General features: G+C 34.1%; 1 protein-coding gene across 2 annotated transcripts in view; it reads right to left on the bottom strand.

Moving 5' to 3' along the window:
* The window catches only part of LOC142353684 (glutamate receptor ionotropic, delta-1-like), a 335,919-nt gene that overhangs the window by 277,098 nt on the left and 38,577 nt on the right, over positions 1 to 20,244 (bottom strand). The gene's annotated exons all lie outside the window — the stretch shown is intronic.

Raw genomic sequence — 20,244 nt, 5'->3', positions numbered from 1 at the left:
ATAGAGAAAAATGAGGAATTGAAAAAACCCACAATGAGACAACTGAAAACCTCTTTTGGTTCAATTCACTTGGCCACTAATAATGACATCAAAAACTTATCTAGGACTAACTTGTAGATAAAATGCAGCATCATCTATAATTTTCATGACTTGCAACTTGAATGAAGCAGCGCAAAGAAGATTTGACTAGATAAACAAAAAAAATTATTAAATTTCTCAATTTCCTGAGTTTTGAAATCATTAGCAAAAGTTTTTGTCAAGAAATTGAATAAAAAGAATTCGTCTTTAAAAACAAAATGAACAGTACTATTGTTAACAAATGTTAAATATTTTAGCAAAATGGACAAAATGAATATATCGATGAATATATCGATCGGTCAAAATTGACCAAACAAAAAACCCATTTGAGTTTATAGTTGCTCCCACCTAAAGAAGGGTCGAAACAACAACAAGATATTTCGATTGCAAATTCAATTGCTACTTTTAAATCCGATTTGATACACTAATGTTTTTCAAGCGGTTGGGCCTTGCAATTCTCTTGTTTTGGCGACGACCACTGAATTTAATCTACTTAGAGTTCTTATTCTGAAATTGAATTTAATTAATTGATATGACGAGGTTCCACAATTGACCAAACCGACAACTTCACTCACAAATTTTCTACTGCTGGTTAGTTGAAGTCAATGAAATTTTCTTCTCTGATTTCTTCACGCTTGATCAAACGGCTGTAACCAAAATAGAGAAAGATGAAGAATTGAAAAAACCCACAACGAGACAACTGAAAGCCTCTTTTTGTTCAATTCATTTGGCCGCTAATAATGACATCGAAAACTTATCTAGGAATAACTTGTAGATGAAATGCAGCATCATCTATACTTTTCATGACTTGCATCTTGAATGAAGCAGCGCAAAGAAGATTTCACTAGATAAACAAAAAAATTATTAAATTTCTCAAATTCCTGAGTTTTGAAATCATTAGCGAAAATTTTTGTCAACAAATTGAATAAAAAGAATTCTTCTTCAAAAACAAAATGAACAGTACTATTAATAACAAATGTTAAATATTTTAGCAAAATGGACGAAAGAACATGCAAAAATTCCGGAAAAAGTTAATAAAAAATAACGCAAATTGTTCTAATATTCACAAAAACGTAAACATCGATAATTCGCTCTAGGAAACAAACTCAACAAAATGTTTTTAATTCCATATTTTACGCTGCGTGGGCTTTTTAATGATACCACTCACATCAAGCTACGATGAATATATCGATCGGTCAAAATGGCTGCCCAAAAAAAACCATTTGTGTATAAAGTTCCTCCCCCTCCAACAGCAAAGAGCAACAACGTGAGATTTCGATTGCAAATTCCATAGAAATTTCAAATCTGATTTGACACACTAATGTTTTTCAAACATTAAGGCCTTGCAATTCTGCTGTTAGGGCGACGATCACTGAAAAAAATTTACTGAGAGTTCTTATTCTCAAATTGAAGTTAAATAATTGATGTGACGAAGTACCAGAAATGACCAAACCGATAAATTCTTTCACAAATTTTCTACTGCTGGTTAGTTGAAGTCAACGAAAATCTCTTTTCTGATTTCTTCCCTCTTGATCAAACGGCTGATAGAAAATAGAGAGAGCTGAAGAATTGACAAAAACCCACAATCAGACAATTGAAAGCCTCTTTTTTCGGTTGGCCGCTAATATTGAAATCAAAAACTTAGCTAGGGCTAACTTATGGATGACATCCAGCAACACCTATACTTTTAATGACATGCAGCTTGAATGAAGCAGCGCACAGAAGATTTAAGTAGATAAAAAAAACAATTCACAAATTCCTCAAAATGAGGTTATCAAATTGTCAGAATATAGCTAAATTTTACATGGCTAAGATCTGGGCTTCCAGTGATTTCATTTTACTGGAAGATTTGAGGTTTGTTATTCTGTTTTCTCAATTACAGCTAGAAGTAAACGAATTAGCTCTGTTTTCCAAGATTGTGTTAGGGATATTTGGGTGTGTACCTCGGCAAATTTAACCAAAGCGGACTAAAAAATCTTATTTCGTGCTTTTTTAGATGAAAAAAGCTGAATATTGAAAAATTTAGCAAACATTTTTGTCAAAAAAATAAATAAAAAGAATCAACAATAATTTTTATCTCTAAAAACTAAATGAACACAACAAACTTTATAGAGTTTATACCTATCAGCAAAATGGACAAAGTTTTTGGACCAAAATTCAAGAAAATATTAATAAAAATAACGCAATTAGGTCTAACATTCATTGTGTTAGGAATATTTGGGTGTGTACCTCGGCAAATTTAACCAAAGCGGACAAAAAAAGCTTATTTCGTGCTATTTTTGATGAAAAAAGCTGAATTTTGAAATATTTAGCAAATTTTTTGTCAAAAAATTAAATAAAATGTAGCAACAAAATTTTTTGTCTTTTAAAACAAAATGAACATAACAAATTTAAAATATTTCAGCTTAAAGGACAAAACCTTTGGGCAGAAACTCCGGAAAATGTTAATAAAAATAACGCAAATAGGTCTAACATTCACAAAAAAACGTAAACATCGATAATTCGCTCTCGGAAAAGAAATTCAAAAATGTTTTTTATTCCATATTCTACGCTTATTGGGCCTTTTAAAGATACCACTCACATCACACTACGATGAATATATCGATCGGTCAAAATTGACCAAACAAAAAACCCATTTGAGTTTATAGTTGCTCCCACCTCAAGAAGGGTCGAAACAACAACAAGATATTTCGATTGCAAATTCAATTGCTACTTTTAAATCCGATTTGATACACTAATGTTTTTCAAGCGGTAGGGCCTTGCAATTCTCTTGTTTTGGCGACGACCACTGAATTTAATCGACTTAGAGTTCTTATTCTGAAATTGAATTTAATTAATTGATATGACGAGGTTCCACAATTGACCAAACCGACAACTTCACTCACAAATTTTCTACTGCTGGTTAGTTGAAGTCAATGCAATTCTCTTTTCTGATTTCTTCACGCTTGATCAAACGGCTGTAACCAAAATAGAGAAAGATGAAGAATTGAAAAAACCCACAACGAGACAACTGAAAGCCTCTTTTTGTTCAATTCACTTGGCCGCTAATAATGACATCGAAAACTTATCTAGGACTAACTTGTAGATGAAATGCAGCATCATCTATATTTTTCCTGACTTGCATCTTGAATGAAGCAGCGCAAAGAAGATTTCACTAGATAAACAAAAAAATTTGAAAGAACGTGCAAAAATTCCGGAAAATGTTAATAAAAATAACGCAAATTGTTCTTATATTCACAAAAACGTAAACATCGATAATTCGCTCTAGGAAACAAACTCAACAAAATGTTTTTAATTCTATATTCTACGCTGCGTGGGCTTTTTAATGATACCACTCACATCAAGCTACGATGAATATATCGATCGGTCAAAATGGCTGCCCAAAAAAAACCCATTTGTGTATAAAGTTCCTCCCCCTCAAGAGGGCCCAGAACAACAACGTGAGATTTCAATTGCAAATTCCATAGATACTTTCAAATTTGATTTGATACACTAATGTTTTTCCAGCGGTAAAACCTTGCAATTCTCTTGTTTCGGCGACGACCACTGAAAATATTCTACTTAGAGTTCTTATTCTGAAATTGAACTTCATTAATTGATATGACAAGGTTCCAAAAGTGACCAAACCGGTAGCTTCACTCACAAATATTCAACTGCTGATCAGATGAAGTCAACGAAGTTCTCTTCTCTGATTTCTTCGGCTGTAACAAAAATAGAGAAAGATGAAGAATTGAAAAAAACCCACAATGAGACAATTGAAAGCCTCTTTATTCGCTTGGCCGCTAATAATGACATCAAAAACTTAGCTATGACTAACTTGTAGATGAAATGCTGCAACATCTATAATTTTCATGACATGCATCTTGAATGAAGCAGCGCAAAGAAGATTTCATTCGATAAACAAAAAATTGCACAAATTCTTCAAAATGAGGTTATCAAATTGTTGGAATATAGCTAATTTTTACATGGTTATGAACTGGCCTTCTAGTGAGTTTATACTAATGGAAGATTCGAGGTTTGTTATTCTGTTTTCTCAATTATAGCTAGAAGTAAACGATTAGTTCTGTTTTCCAAGAGTTTCAATATGCATGCATCGCATTTTTGTCAAGAATGCGCATGAAATTTTTCAATTTGTTTTGGATACAAGCAAAAATAAGCTTTACATAATTTTTGAGCCATTGCTAAAGAAATAATGGAAAATTTTTCCGATAAGAAATGCACATCTGATTTGCTTGTCCCGTTTGTTCCAGCTTTGCGTCAAAAAATCGAAGCTTACGCTTACTTTTCCATACACCTTGCTGGATATAAATTCAAAAGTGTTGCTTAGGTCATCCTAAAAAAAATTGAGAAAGTTTTCATACTGTTTGAACCAGTGAACTAAAACTTCTAAACAGAAAGATTTTATTTAATCTTAAAGGGAATGAGCTCACGGCAAGACCCAAAATTCAAAAAAAAATCATCAGTCGTTTTATCAGCCAAACTAGTGGTGCTAGGAGCTTTTAAATCAATAAAGAACAAAACATGTTATCAACCGTTCAGTTGCTTCCACTTGTGTTAAAAAAAAACTTTTTTGACGTCTCGGACCTATGATGTCAACGTCTCTCAGACTGTCCTTAAATCAAGTGCGTTGCTTTAAGACTGGCCTTCGAATGACACCAAAATTTTTTTTTGGCATTAATTTGAACTGTGCCGATATGATATCATTTTGGAATTGAATGAAAACTTGAAATAAATTTTTCGTGGTAACTTGAAACGTTTCAGGGCAATTTAGATTGCTTATGATCAAGATGTTATATCTAAAAAAAATCAACAGAGTATTTGTGCTGTGCTTATTGTAGTTTTCGGTTTCCTTAGTTACGGCACTTTGAACTGGTTGAAAACATCGTAATCTTGAGAGAATTTGTATTATTTTTACAAATGATGTTTTTTCCTTCTAAAATTTTTTTGTACAAAGTCCTTCAATATCCATGGTTAACGAATTTTTTGTTTTGTTTCGATGAAGAGTATTAGAAGGGAATACGTACAAGTTGATCAAGTTTACTTTGAAAAACGTCCTTGAAATTTGTGAACATTTCATCAGACTTTTCTGTTGAAACATAGGTCGCCAAACTGCAAGTGCCAAATCTCTATTGAATCCCCCCCCCCGATAGGTTTCACGTTTTTTTTTCGAAAAAGATGTTTTTCTTCCTTCTTATCATTCTAAATTAGTCTGATAAAAAATGACGTTATGGTCAACCTCAATGGGCGGCAAATAGACTTTCCATTCTACAATCTGGTTCTCTGTCTTGAGTCAGTGATCGATGAGTAATTGATTGGTTTTTCCGACGCGTGCTGGAGTATGCACATTTGTCGGGTTAAATGCCAGACCATATATAAAGTTATTACTATTTCCTTCTCTTGTTTGAATCGGTCAATATTGTAGTCACTAAATAAAAAATATTGCCTGTTAAAAATTATGCATTAGATATTTCAGCATTCGACTGGCTTTGAAAAAAGTAAGAAAGATTTTCACTCGCATTGATTCAAAATGATTTGTGTTTGAAATCTCAATTTCTAAGCTACGTTTAACATTGAAGAATTGAGATATCCAAACTCCAACTACCCCTCCTCGCTATACTCACTCTTTTTTGATCGAGTTTTTTCTAAGAAATGATGTTTATTGCAAAAATTGAAATCAGCGCCTTGCTGCTCGGCAATCCATATTTCAGTTACTATAATTTTAGTTTGCGAATCTACTTGCTGAATTTGGGAGGTCTGCTAAATAATTTGTATGCAATGCTCATTTACTGAAAAAATTTGGATGGAACTAGTAAAACAAACACTGGGATGTAACTAGTACTTTATTAAAAGTTTACAACTTCGAGGTATTAAAGGGTCCTGGTTTTTCTTCAACATCGCCGGAAGGAAAAAATTTTTTCTTAAAACAAAATTGGAAAAACCAACAGTTATAGGGCGCAAAAATTTTTTTCACCCCAGCTGACCTTCAAATTATCCTGGCAACAATCAGACCAACAATTATCATGATCAACCAATCCTGACAATAATCAGCAGTGTTCACGGCCATAATTGGACAATCGTGACGGTATCAAGCCATGTTTAGACTAAACTTGTTCATTGTGATGTCCTTGTTTTTGCCTTAATCACCTGCACCAAGAAGAATATCAGATTTTATCTTTTTTGTCTTGTTATATTTTCTATGAACTAAAACTAATCAATTCGTTTTTGAGCAGTGTGCTCTTGTGCTTCGAGTTCTCAAATTGTTTGAAGTATTTGCCCGGCGGAATAGACGTAAAAAAATATCTTGCAAATTTTTAAGAAATTCATGAAGGCACCACGTCGCAGTAGTTTCTTTGTCAAACAATACTATATCAACGTGTGAACACAGACAAAAAATAACATATTAGACAATAATAATAATGGATACCCATCAAATCAAACTTTTTCACAATAAAAAAATTGGTATGAAAACGATCGCCTCTTTTTAATTCATTGTTTAAGAGTGTTCAGTATTCAAAACTATCGCAAACAACAACATTTGTCCCAAATAAACCAATACACCGAACATCGTGCAAAGTCATCCTTATAACTTCTACGCAGTATTGCAGCCGCAAATGGAAGTCTGGCTGACCTCGAGACCACACGGGGCTCCTACGAGGGAGCTCCAACCCATACTTTGAGTCGTAAAATTTCTCGTTCAAAATTCCACGCCGAAAATCTGTCCAAAAGACCATGTCTGCTTTAATTTTTGAGGATCCATCGCAGAGAAAATGAAAGGCTGTAAAAAGTTGCAATCTGCTTTGGTTGCAAATATATCGCGAGGTATCCCGTTGATCGCCGATTGCGTCGAAAAGCTGCACCGTTTTTCGTTGATATTCGAAGCTGCTTCCAATACATTTGTTTCTGGTCACGCCCAATGGAAGTCGATCAGCAAGGCATTTTCGGTCCCTGTATCGTCCCACAGCTGTGTTTCCTGCGCAAGTTTCGTTTAAAGACAAACGCCAATCACTCCATTCGCTCCAATACCTTATTCGGACATGCGTTACGTCTCTTGTTAATATCAATCGGGAAAACTAAGGTATAGCAGAAACATGGCCAGCCAACGGATTAAAAAAATAAATAAATAAGATTATAACATAACCCAGTAGAGTCTCAATTTTTCGCAAACGACTGACGAACGGTTGGCGTCGACAGCAGCTAGCTGCGGCTTAGGGAAACTATGTTAGGCTTAATTGAGGGGTGGAGCGCGGGGAATGATTCGGGTTGAACAATAAATAAATAACTGCACTTCACACCATGAATTTATGTCTCCTTCGACAGTTTCCTTGAATCGCGTGCTTACTTAGCTACGAGCAAGGCATAGGGCTCTGCCAGCAACTTAATGCACTTCAGGCGCTACCTATTTATCCCATTCTTGAGAATGCCAAATGGTCAGATGGAAGAAAACTATTTGACAAAAAGTCAGCAGCACGAAAAGTTGCATAATTAAAAGGCCACAAGAACAAAAATAATTCTTACAACTTCGTTTCAGAGCAAAAAAAGCCATTAGATACCTTCCTGCAGCAATCAGCAACATAAATTAGTAGATTATGGCTTAAAAAGTTAAAATTTCATCAATACGACAGACCGCATAACTTTTTATAATTCGGAAGTTGTGCTAGTTTTCCCATAGATTGCTTGCTATTTTCGCTCAAAAAAAAAACAAATTATCCTCCTTTAGATGTAAATTTTTTTTCAAATTTGGAACTTCGTTAGAGGATAATCTATTTGTACTTCAACAAAGCTTAATGACAATGGTGCTCATTACAGAATAAATAATAAACATATAATTTTCTTAAGTACCTTTATGTCTAAAATGTAAAAACCACAAGAGATGAGAGGAAAAAGCTTTATACCACCAACTGGTGGTTGCTTAGTTATTTAACTTTAACAAAAAATGTTTCATCAAGAAAATACGGAATAAAGTTAGATTTCTTATCACTTTTTGTTTATGATATTTACAAGCTGCTGCTAGTGATAAAAATTGTATTCACTCGTTTTCTAATCGAATTAGGACAAGAAAAATAGCCGACTGCCACCAGGTGCTTCGAAATACTTAAGTTCCGCTGATTTAAATATGCTTGTATGATTTCAGGTATTCAATGTTTTGTTCTCGTCAAGACGACACTTTTAATGGTCACTTGTTTGTGCAAAAATTCCAATAGTATTGATTTTTCTGTCGAAGGAGTTTCATTGTTTCCAGATTGATTTTTGTTTGCACTAAAATCTTTTTTCTTTTTCTTTCTTTTTTACCGTCTCATTTATTGCCTCAATATCAGTATAGTCTACTTAATTGTTTAGATTTGGCTGAGATTCGAACAAATTTTAATTCACTTGCTTAGATAGAAGAGAAGGAGTGCAAAGAATTTGTTCTTTTTGTGTTTTTTACATGACTTCTGGTTTCTGATTATGATTTTTTTTAAAAAAAACTTAATTTACCTAAATAGGATTCCAAAACGATGTATGCGTTACCACTCAGTTCAGAGGTTGTAAATTTTTTTAAAAACAGTCAATTTATGACAAATAGCTGTATCGAATACTTTTGTCAGATGAAGTAAAGAGCAAATAAGTTTTTTTTTAATTTGAATTCAACAGCAAGCTTGTTAACCCGGAAAAAATTTTAAGAGTCTACAGTACCTGAATCTTCTCAAAAATGGATTTTTTTGCTATGATTGTTCGTCTGGCAGAAATAAGTTATAATGCCTAATGAAGAGACCTTTTCGAATGTTTTTCTTAGTGTTGGTGAAAATTAGATTGTTCGATAGTCATCGGGATCTTATATTGGGCCGTCTGTAAACACAGAGAATGTTTCTCTTTCCAAGCAAAAACAAATACTTCACTGTTCATTAAGATATCTAAAAAAATAAAATACAGGGGCTTGGCTAAAGATGTCAAATGACTTAAAATTTTTGTCAAAACGCAATTGATATCCTTTCACTCATATTTGGAGTTTTTGCATAGTTTAAAACACTTTTCGTCAATTCTTTAGGATTTTTTAAAACAATGAACTGATTTCGTTGGTTTTTGACTATAGGCGTTTGAAGGTAAACACTTGACCATTTTCAGGCAATGTTGACAGAAAGATTTTTTATGCACTTTTTTCATCATCGGTGAACGTTCCCGGGTGCTTGGGATTAGTTCCGCCAAGCATTCTACTTAGTTGCAAAAAATATTTTGCTGCATATTTTTCCCAGGTGAAAGGTTTTGTTTGCTTTGTCTCTGATGCTTTTGTACAGAATCATATATTTCTGGGTACAAACGTAGAAAAAATAATTTGTTTCATTATACAGATTTGTTTTTTTTAATTATATTTCTATCCAATGTTTTACGATTGTTCACATTTTCTGATGAATTATTTTGCAAATATTTCAAAAAGATCTCTTGAATTGCAAATTTGCTTTGTATGTAATTGCTGTACAATTAAATGTGCCTAAAACGAACTTTCTTTTCATCGGTCGTGTTTTTCTTCAGAGCTCCTGATTTTCTCATTTTTGTCCAATTTGTGGTTCGTCTGAGTGACTGAATTCCGAAGAAATTCCATTTTGACTGATTCTACTCTTCTTTATTACAAGTGAGCATTCTAATTGGCGTATGGAAACTGAAACCGTCAAAACTTCATCGTGGCGAGTGATTAGTCTCAAATTTGTGTTTGAAAAACGACTTGAATGCAGCCTTTTTATTATGCAATAATGATCAACATTGTATCTAACTCCATGTTAGGTCGCACAAGATTATCTTCATTAAAATATTGAACCTTATCTTTTCTGTAATAAAGTTGACTGCTAAACACTTGAAGAAACTATAAAGCAAAACTGATGTAAAATTTTTTGAAAACATTGTTGTAAAATTTTTAGAGATTCTAAATCAACATGATAATTTAAAATGCAGACAGTTGCAGAAAACGAATTTAAATGTATGTTCTAGGCAAACTCAAACTATTTTATGAATAAAAATAATCTCGTCTCGTATATGCATGAAGAAAAAGTAAGTGTGAAGAAAAACAGAAAAATAATCTCTTAACAAAAACAATATACATCACAGAAAATTAAAATGAGATTTGGAATCTCTCATTGGTTCATAGTGTTTGAATTAAAAGGCTAAATTATTGTACAAAAAATATCTAAAACTTTTTGAAGTGGTCCACATACACTTGCGAAGAATTAACATCCAACATAAAAAAAAGTGGGGCGCCAAGCGTCATTATGACTTTCCGATTGCTGATTTTGTTCCACGCAAAAAAATTGCTTGGTAGCTCAACTACAACCAGGAAATGTAGAACAAACTTTGATTGGAGCTTCAGAGAAATTTGATAGTTCCGACAAGTTATCAATACGGCTTATGATGTCTACGCATATCATTTTATCTAAATTGTGAACTGAAAATGCATTATTTTTTATCTATGAGTCAATTGGGGCTTTTTATTTATGAAAAATGATCAATTATTTTAACATGATTTGACCAATTATGTTAAAATAATTGATCAAATTTTTCAATGATTCACCAATTTTTGTCATTTCATCGTTATTGTGACGTTAAAAACTGCCCTACATCTATTCCTCTATCATTTTTTGTTCTAATTTATTTTATTATCGTTTCTTTATTGCATTTTTAAATTGTTACCTGGTGCAAAGGAAAATCTAACTTTTCGAAAAAAATTATGCGCCAGCACTATGTTAGATAACAGATCAACTTTACTGATTCAATTTGTGCACAGATAAAATTTTTGTATAATGAGAGCATATAAATTTTGCTCAACTTGAAACATTTCTCGAGACCTCAAAATTTCATCCATATAAATTTTTCCCCTTCTTTGCTTTTGTGCCTATATAACATATTCGCGATTCTTTAGCTCTTAAAAAGAGTAGTATGAATGCCTTCAATTGTTTTTTAAGAATTGAACTCTTAATGTGTCCAAAAGAGTATTAAAACTCTTCCACAAATGATAAGTTACAGGATTTCGAAGGCCATCTTTATTCTGGCTATCTGCTTGATTCTGAACTCGAGTTATTTATGTAGTAAAAATTTCATATCTCAACGTTTTTAAGAAATAACGAAATCTTTTTGATTTGAATACGACCTTCATTATTCGAAAACTACATTTATTCTTAAAATCTCTTCATTTGCACTTTCTGCATATATTATTTTCACAGTTGGCTCTGCATCAAAATATCTTGATTTTGGAAAATTAAAATCGGTATTGGATCTGGGTCAAACGTACGGTCTAAAAGTTTTAACGATGTTTTTGCATTTTACCTATTTTACCAGTTTTTGATTGATAACAAAACTTGAAAATTTCCAATTTACATGCGGAAGGCATTGTGACAGCGAAGAAATTATATTTTTTGTTATGAGAATCAATTTGGTTTCCCAGATAAATATTGCTTTGATTTTGACAATAAAAAACAAAAAATTTATCTGCCTATTCAGCAATTTCTGCCACAATTGTTTGCAATGCGGAAAATTTTAGTTTTAAATAATTTTAACTTATGCTTTGCCAGCTTTAAATTTAAAGGCGTCTGCTTCCCAATAACTGATCAAAGTTTTTAGTGTAAGAGCCGTGGATTTTGTTTTGAAAAGCAGCGAATTTAAAAAAATTTCAGTTGCTTGTCTTGATTTGCGATACTTTCCGCTTAAGTATTGCCCGAATTAACATCAGCACACAAATGAAGCTAATTTTTAGCCACTGAGTTTCATCAAAAGTACTCACAGAAACTTTTAATTGTCAAAAGTATTCATGGAGTGTTTCTTAGCAACGGTTTTGTCCAGCGCTTACTAATTTTTGAGAATTTTAGTGCAGGAACTTTCAATAAAAAGTTACCGTATCATTTATTATGGTAAAGATTTTTTAAATTTTGTGGTGACTTAACTCTGCCTTGGTTGCCGTTTGCTACATCTGACCTACAAAAAAAAGAGCAGGCATTGGCAAACACAACCGTTAAATCGGATAATTTGTCACCGACATATTTTTCCATTAACTTAGCCGTTCAGATACTCTTTATGTTACTTCCATCAAAACTCACAACTAGATAAATTTCATGACTCTCAATTTTGTAGTTTTTGGGAACAAATGATTTTTTCTCACAAGAGTTTACAAATTTTATGTCATAATTTTGTTTTTTTTGTGACTTTTTTGTGATAAATTTAAGCAAATATGAGGAAAAAGTGCTCCTGTCCTGAACAATAATCAACAAAATAAATTAAAAGTATTCAATATAAAAATTTTTTAATGTGAATCACACTAAAATTGTGTGTTATTGCGACATTTGACGGAAAAAGTGACAAAAAAAGCCCGATTTGTTGATAAATTGTTAAAAATTGAACGTTTTTCCCGGACTTATTCTCATAATTTTCTGTGTATTCATACCAAAAAATGGAAAAATTTCAACAGATTGTTCGAGTAAATCAGAAAAAAATTCAAGCGTGAACACACAATAATTTTGAGTGAAATAATACACAAAAATTGCAATTTATACACACAACTTTTTAAAAAACATGTTTAAATTGCTGCAATAATACCTGATAGACTATGGACTGAGGTCAGATTATTAATCACAATTTTTTTCGCATGACGTAACTTCAAATTAAGCACTGAAACCAGACTAAATGCTCCAAAATTTTTAGTTTTTTTTCTTGATTTCATAATTTTCTATAAGAAAAACTGGAAAAAAAATGCAGAAAGACGTTCCTATGAAAACCGGTCATTTTCCTCATACAGCCATTCACAAAAAAACGGTATGGTTGTTCATAAATTTTAATTTGTGTGAATTCACACGAAAAAATTGTAAGTTCTCCCTTTTAAGGACATCGGGAACATTGACAATTTCCTATTCGAAATCTAAATTAAATAATTGTCTTTCAAAAGTTTAGATTTAGTAGAGGGCGTAACGCGTCCGTATGACCTTTCATAAACTTTAAATCCAAGTAAACAATTTTGGTCAGCAACTAGTATTGAGTTGTTCGAAATGTCATAGCAAGACAAGCCGTTTTCAAGCTGGATAGCAAACAGTGAAAATCCCTTTGTAGGCTCCAAGGTCAAAGAATGATCTTCTGATGATAAACGCTTATCTGAATTGTACATAAAGCACTGATTTGATACTGTAGTTGCGAAACTTAAACAATTGAACATTTGAAAGCATTTGAGGAAACAAAATATTCGAGAATACCCATGATGTTGACTAATAAGGTTGACTTTATTCAGCCGATATTCGGGGTGAATTTCGGATACACCCAAACGCGTGGCGTTGCTGATAAAAATTAAGAGGGCATTAACTATAACAAAAACTATACAAATTAAAAATTTAAAATGCATTTCTACTTATAGGAGGTTCCAAAAGTCTTGTGATAATTTATAAAGATGACAAAAGTATTATGGTTTATCAAAAAAACGATCAAAAATTGCAAGTCTGTAAAATAAATGTCTTTAGACGTGATATATTTATTATTCCATGAAATAATAAATCACACCTTAAGATAAGAATATTGCGGACCTTTTCTGTTTAATTATTAAAAGTTCATTATTGAATTTTAAAAATTTGATTAAATATATTAGAAACCTTTCAAGCCTTAAAATGTTTGACCATACGAGTTATAGATGTGACCAACAAAAATGAACCGATAAATGGGATTCCGAGCGATGAATATTCTAATACTGAAATGAGCTGAAAAAGCAGCAATGGTGCTGTATAGCAGGGGAGGGAAAATTGAGAGTGCTATTAACATGATAAAATAGTTAAATTACCATTAAAAATTAAGAGTACCCAGGTCGAGGTGGCCAGACCGAAGTGACCCCTGATCAGACGAGTTTTGAGCGCACACATGTTCCCGGTGCGCTCGAATTACATGGTCTGGAAAAGGCTTCGAGCGCAATTTTGTCTGGACAATGGTCTGGAACTTGCCTGATCAGAGGCCACTTTGGTCTGGGACGGTCTGATCAGAGGCAGTTTCAAGCGCACAAAAGTCTGATCAGAGGCCGATTCGAGCGCACACTAGTCTGACCAGAGACCAATTCGAGCAACTCTAATTTTTTTTGTCTTCTTACTGACTTTTGCTGTCTCGGGTAAGAGACAACAATAAAACAGCATTCTGATCAGAACTTCATCTGAAAATCTGATGGGTTTGATCAGAACCATGGGGTCCAGCTGATAACAACTGCCGGTCCCCTCAAGAAAAGATCTTGAATCAAAGTAGATCAAGACGCTTTTATGCAGAGCTGTCTAAGTTCATTTTTTCAGATAAAAGCATTAAAAAATGGCATACTCAGTAATTTTTTGATCATTTTTTTCGATTTAATTTCATTAACAATACTTTCAGGAATGGTTTTTTGTTAGTTGAATATAAGATTGATAAAATGATAGATGAAATGAATATATTATAACGATATTGAGAGATTTGTTCATGTTTAAAATCATTCTCTGATCAGACTATTTCGAACACACTTTAGTCTGGACAATGGTCTGGAACTCGTCTAGACAATGTTCTGGAACTTGTCCGATCAGGGGTCACTTCAGTCTGGAACTCGCCTGATCAGAGGCGGTTTTGAGCGCACTTCGAGCGCACAATGATCCTCGAGCGCATTCTCATCTGATCAGAGGTCACTTCGGTATGGGACGGTCTGATCAGAGGTCCCACTTGTCTGGGACGGTCTGATCAGAGGCGATTTCGAGCGCGACCTCAGCCTGGGTAAGAATTGTTTTCCAGTGCACAGACACACAACATCTACGCCAAGTCCACGCCAAGTCTTGGATTTCCACATCATCTTTCCAAGTCCACGCAAGATCATGGATTTCAAATGAATCACATCACGATTGCAAAGATCTTGACAAAATCGTGCGTGATTTTCTAAGTATAATTTTTTCCATGTTTACGTTGTATCATTCGGAGGCAGCAAAAAACAAGTCAAATGTCCGTTTTTGAAATAGTTTTGAAGCAAAGCTGCTTAATAGAAAGTGTCTTCGGAAAACAACAACATGATTTCTAACCTCTTGGAAAGATCTTGTCATAATCTTTTCGTGATTTTTAAGGCGCAGAATTTGTTCTAAGCTGGCGTTTCGCGTTTAGCGTCTAAGCTAATTGTTTAGCGTTTCTACAATGCAATAGAATCGAAAGCATTTAAATCTGCATTGCAGGAGGACTGTGTAGGGAACGATTTCCAAAGGAATGCCTTCAGAAGCCTGCCTTGTATCTCATACACCCTAGAGGAACGCTTAATTTTGCACTTTTGCATATTGTTTACAAGATTGCAAAAGAATTTTTATCTTGCTAAGCGTTAGTAGTTTAGATTATAAAATTCTTGGAAGAGATCTTGGAAGAGTTCGCGTGGGTCTGTGCACTTGGTAAATCCATCAAAAAGAATTTGGATCGCTTCAATTCGCCTCTCTTAAACTCTAATGAGACTGGACTAAATTCAAAAATCCAATTTGGTATCATTTGCCATTTATAAATTTATTTCATGTAGAGGTCAACTATTTCGTTAATAGAAAAATCAATTGCATGTTAAAGAAAAACAAAAGTTTCTCTGGTGAAACAGTTCCTAGAAAATGTTTCCGTTTCGTGAGGATTGATCTGAAGAAATTCACGTAAGATCGCAAATTTTGAAGAGGAGGAATTTCTGCTCTGCAGTAATGTGTAAACAATTCATATTCGTTAATCGCTGAGAACACATTTTTTATCAGAGTTGTCAAAATGAGAACGCAAAAAAGTTTAAAACAATAAGTTCTTCTGTTTGGTAATGAAACAAACTTTTGTGGAAGATTTATATAATTTTTTGTTGTTCTTAGAAAAATTCTATGCATGAAGACTCATAAAAGAAAACTGAAATGTCGATTTGCAAAAAAATGCTCATTATCAAGGTAAAACATAGCTTAAAATTCCCACAACTAGGCAATCTACCGGTATCCAATTTTCGAGTAAATTTACAACTCTGGTTTTTATTACCAGACTTCAATTTTTTATGTTAATCTATTGCGCATGAGAAACACACTTTCAAACTTTGTGGACGAGAAGGCGTTTCTTATATGGAAACACTTGTCAGTGTTTGTCAATTTTAAACTGAAAGTTAAAAAGTGAAAACTGCTTTTCATCGCAAAATACATTTGACGGAAGCCCGTTCCGCAAAGAATGGTGCTGCAGATTAATTGCAGTATATTAATTCAGTTTAGCAATCTTAAAACAATAAATCGTAAAAGTGAGGGGCAAAAGCATTAAAAGATTAAAGTTTTATGATGTGCCCTTACAGCCAAACGTAAGTACTTCTCACATTTATTTTATCCTATTTTCCATTTTAAGGTTCCTAATCGCTTTGTGGAAAACACTTTGCCATAATTAAAGCCCTTGTTGGATTTCGCGGAAGTTGCTGCGCGAAACCACCAGCCACATGGTTTGGAAGTAGTTTTTGTTCGGTACCCGTAAATGCTCGTAATGCAAAAAATTCATGAGTAGATTCCAAATCAGCAAAACCTTCACAACAAAAAAGTTGCAATTGATCAGTCTGACTTTCAACTACCATATTGGTGGCAAGGAAGCCGGGTTGTTACAAAGAAATTGTTGTCATTGTTTCGTTAAATTTATTGCTGATCTTCATTATTTTTTCGTTGATCTCTTTTTTATTCTCGACAAAAATTTAATTATGAAATCAAACTGTATTATAATTATGAAATCCACTGATAATGGAGCTATGGATATCAAAAACCAGCAGCAACAACTTTATTGGTTCAAAGCTCACAAAATGTGTCCCATTGATAAAAAAAAGTTGTCCGGAAAAAAGAGAACCGTATAATGATAGCTCCTTTTAATTGTTATTATTTTTATAAAGTTGTTTTTCGCTTTCACAGAGCGCTAAAATGCTCAAATGTTTTTGTAGGGTTTTTCTCTCGTCAAAAAAGGGGAATGACTCAACATCAAATGGTTTCCAGCAAAAAGTGTGGACAACCAATTCAATTCCAGTGTTTTAACTATTAGCAATTATTTTTCACGAGCCGAACAGTTCCGTAGAATTCTTTCAAAATTTCTTTGTCTTTGAAAAAGTTCAAAAAATTCAATCAAAAATCCGGTTTTCTTTATTAGCAGATATAATATCGCAGTCACGAAGCGGCCAAAATCCTTGAATTTCGGACCGGTTTTAATAGCTATATTAATTACATGAATAAAAAACTCTGAGTATATAATTGTATATAAAGTCACAGAGTAAGCACAAAACGCTTACTATCAACACAAACAAAATTTTTCTGCTTCTACATTTACCAGAAAGCAAAAACACAAAAGACAATCCGCATACATCATTCACTGACCATGCATTTTTGTTTTAAATATTAAGTTGAAAAAGTTTTTTGCTCAGAAAGTTTTTGAAAAGATGAGAAAAGTAAAGTTTTTCTGATCATTTTTTTCTAGGTATCCGCGATAACAATTGATTAAGGTTCTTCTTTCCTAGTTGAAAGATGGAAAACAATTTATTATTACAAGTTATTACCCACATGCAGTAACCCTCATCTTTTAACTATCAGCACAAATTATTTAAATATTGTCTTCCTTCGTGTTTTGCTATGATTTTGTAACTGAACGGGAAGTCATCAAATTTTACGCCCTAACTTCCATTAAAAAAAGCAAACATTGCTAAAAATAAGTAAGAAACAAGGATGGGTTTTAACAAATGTGAACAGACTTGACCGCACTCTGTTAGAAAATTTCAAATTGAATGCTACAATTGATCGGTTTGATTTCTGAGAATCGTATAAATTTTTTTTCTTAAAAATGTTTCTTTTGATATGCTTTTTAACGACCAGAGAACCACAAAAATTTGTTTTGTCCCTATAGGTTAAATTTGACAGTATTTAACACCAAAAATTCTCAGTAGAATTTTGTTGCACACGGACAAAAAAAGTTTAAAAATCAGTTGTGTAGTTGCTGTGACTTTAAATTTTCCCACCGGGAAGAAACTACTGGGAGACAGAAATGTTTCAAACCACTGAGTAAAGGAGATGGAGTAGAATGCCAAAAAAAGTCTCTATTGTAGAATGCCGGAAGGGTCTCTACAGTAGAATGGAGACCAGTAGGATCAAGACCAGTAGATGAAGTTCGACCATTTAGTAGCGATTTGGCCAGACTCCAATGAAAGTCTCTTGCAAACTCTAATTATCCTGAACCACCCTGAGGCAACGAAAGCAGGGTTAGTAAGGTTGAGATGTGAGGGAGCTTGGGATGATTGCTACACTGTATGACTGAAAGTTGATGAGTAGTGGATGAGAAAACTGTGAGTGATCCCTGCGCATAATTAGTATCAGAAACAAAAATCTTCTAGTAGGAAAAACTGTGAAAGTCCAGACAAGATAGGTGTACTGATAGTCACAGAAATAGCATCACAGTAGAGTGTTGTATCTGTGATATCAGAGCTCAAAAGATAAGAGTGGCCATACTTCATGTCTTGTCCAGACAACACATGCTCTGCTATGTCCCAAAAGATGGTTTAAGGAGACTTGAGGCTCACGGGACTCAACTTCTCAAAGAGCTGGACCCCAGACAGTCTTTCCACCAATACTCTGGTCTTCAAGGCTGGGAACAAGTTCCTCTAAAAGTCTGATGACTAAATACCTGAGGCTTCGGCCAAAGGGGAGTTGCATACAAGACAAACCCTTCTGATTATTGAGTTTTATCATTTATCTCTTTCTTTTTGGCTGTAAATTTAAAAGTTATTGTTATTAATGTTATTCATGAGTGTTTCAGTTATCAGGAGTTTTGCTTTCACAGTCGAGAGTGCGCAACATATTAGGACAAAACAGAAACACTCCTCAAAACAAGAGGAACCACGAAACAAATCTTTCAGAATACTGATCGAGATTTGGGTGCTAGTCACCCCCCCCCCCCCCCCCCGCCCCTTAGAAGCCTTCCGCCGGCCAAAATACGAAATTCTTCAAGATGAATGGGTTAAAAATTTGTCCAGGTTCTAGAGTCCTATAATTCCGTAGAAGTAAGGGGAAGTGCACAAAGCTTTCGCGTAAAACAATTATACCCGAGTCGAAATATTGTAAGGAAAAGTTAGTCTCTTAAGATATTGTAAGATCTTACCAGATTAACTTTTGTTTTTGACTCGGGTAGTCTATTGTATGCTCAGAGTGTTCATCATAGCTTGTAACAAAAGAAAAACTTGTGTCATCTTTATTGCCGGTTTATTTTCAAATTCATATAAGCTGAGTTTTTCTGCTTTTGCTAACCTAAAATGAATAATGAGTAAGCGTTGTTCGTTTACTTAGATCTGAATTTTTTTGACCACGTATTGACCATAATCATTTTACAATATCCGTGAAACAAAGTCACCGGTAAAATTCGGTGCAATCGATTAGTTGATAGTTCCAGTATAACCCCCACGAAATTATAGCCCCCTGGGCGTGGGCTATGATTGCTGGGCGCGGCCCATACGATACGTTATTACCAAAGCTAGGCGTGGGCTATGCTGGGAAAGACACCTGTTTCCCCCCAATTGCAATCAAGAGTCTCAATGTTAATTTCGGATAACATTTTAAAAGAGGATAGAGGGTTAATATAATATAAATAAAAACAACTGAACTTATTTGATTGTCTTCGCCTTGATGTTTTCGAGCAAACTCCGAGTCCAATTTTCTGAACTCTTTAACTAAACAGGTCGCGGTGAGAAATTTCCATTAAATTGCGCAAAAGTTGGGCCCAATTTAATTAGTGGGAAAAGCATAAATTAATGTTGTAAGGGGCGAATGCAAAGTAAGCCGATAGGCAAGCAAGCCGACAGTAAAGCAAGCCGAAAGTTATGTAATAGTTATGCAATGCAATCTATCAGAAATAATACATTGTCAGCCTTTACAATCAATACTGCGCGTAGTATTATAGTGCATAATTTATTCCAATGCACCAAAGAAACGAAAATACGTCAATTATTAGACATCTAGTGGGTACGGGCCTCAGCGGACCGCTGTCCATGGCCATGCCTCTCATCCGCCGTGGGATGTAATCTGGAAACCGCGGGCCGGTTATCGCGGCAAAGCCGCGACGCGCACGAAGCGCGCCCACCGGCCCGCCAGGGGCAACTTAAAATACGGGTATCCGAAAATTTTTTGGCTTAATTGACCTCAGTTTCAAAATTCGGCTTGCTTGCCTATCGGCTTGCTT

This window comes from Convolutriloba macropyga, chromosome 14 (assembly GCF_964194025.1).
Source record: "Convolutriloba macropyga chromosome 14, txConMacr16.3, whole genome shotgun sequence".
NCBI classification, from domain to species: Eukaryota; Metazoa; Xenacoelomorpha; order Acoela; family Convolutidae; genus Convolutriloba; species Convolutriloba macropyga.
This window is presented reverse-complemented; position numbering and strand designations above follow the sequence as displayed.